This window comes from Trypanosoma equiperdum (assembly GCF_001457755.1).
Source record: "Trypanosoma equiperdum strain OVI genome assembly, contig: ctg_355, whole genome shotgun sequence".
NCBI lineage: Eukaryota > Euglenozoa > Kinetoplastea > Trypanosomatida > Trypanosomatidae > Trypanosoma > Trypanosoma equiperdum.
The window spans coordinates 1-675 of NW_027124260.1; positions in this window are offsets into that span (position 1 = coordinate 1).

Genomic DNA, 675 nt, shown 5'->3' on the forward strand with positions numbered 1-675 from the left:
GTACGTAAGCCACAACAGTTCTCAAGTGTTTCATCCCACTTCGATGCAGCTCAACAGCAAGCTGCATGGTACATGTAACGCAGGGGTGTGGAAAAGACCACAACAGAAAGATTTATCGAATCAATCCATCCAAAGAGGGGGAAAACCGGTGGAAATGCGGTCAGGGAAACGACAGTCTATGAATATGTATCTGTGTACTTCAATGGACAAATCAGTATAAAGAAAGAACATACTCTCATCACGTGCACGGTTTTGTTAGAAAGGGAATCACACAGGATGCGAACGGGAGTGAATGAACTTTTTGTTTGGCGTCACATGGAGCGCTCCCTTCTCCTCTTAGGAAAGAGAAAGCGCCAGCTTGCGCCCTGCAGCCTCCTAAATTTATAGCACCTCTGTGGTTGAAGCTCGTTCACATATCTTGCCTTTGCTGCATTCACAAACTTTCCTTCCGTTATTGAACCTATAATTCTGTCCTTTTGTATTTTTGAAAACAACGACAGCAAAAGACATCGGATGGAAAGGGGAAAAAGTACGTAATAACTATAGAGATTGACTAAATCGTTCGAACACCAACTACAGAGTCTCGTGTTGCGTGGAAGGTACCACACCCTCCCATGTTTGCATTTTCAATTTGCCTCTTGCCTTGTGCGGATCCAAACAATCCAAAAAAAAAAA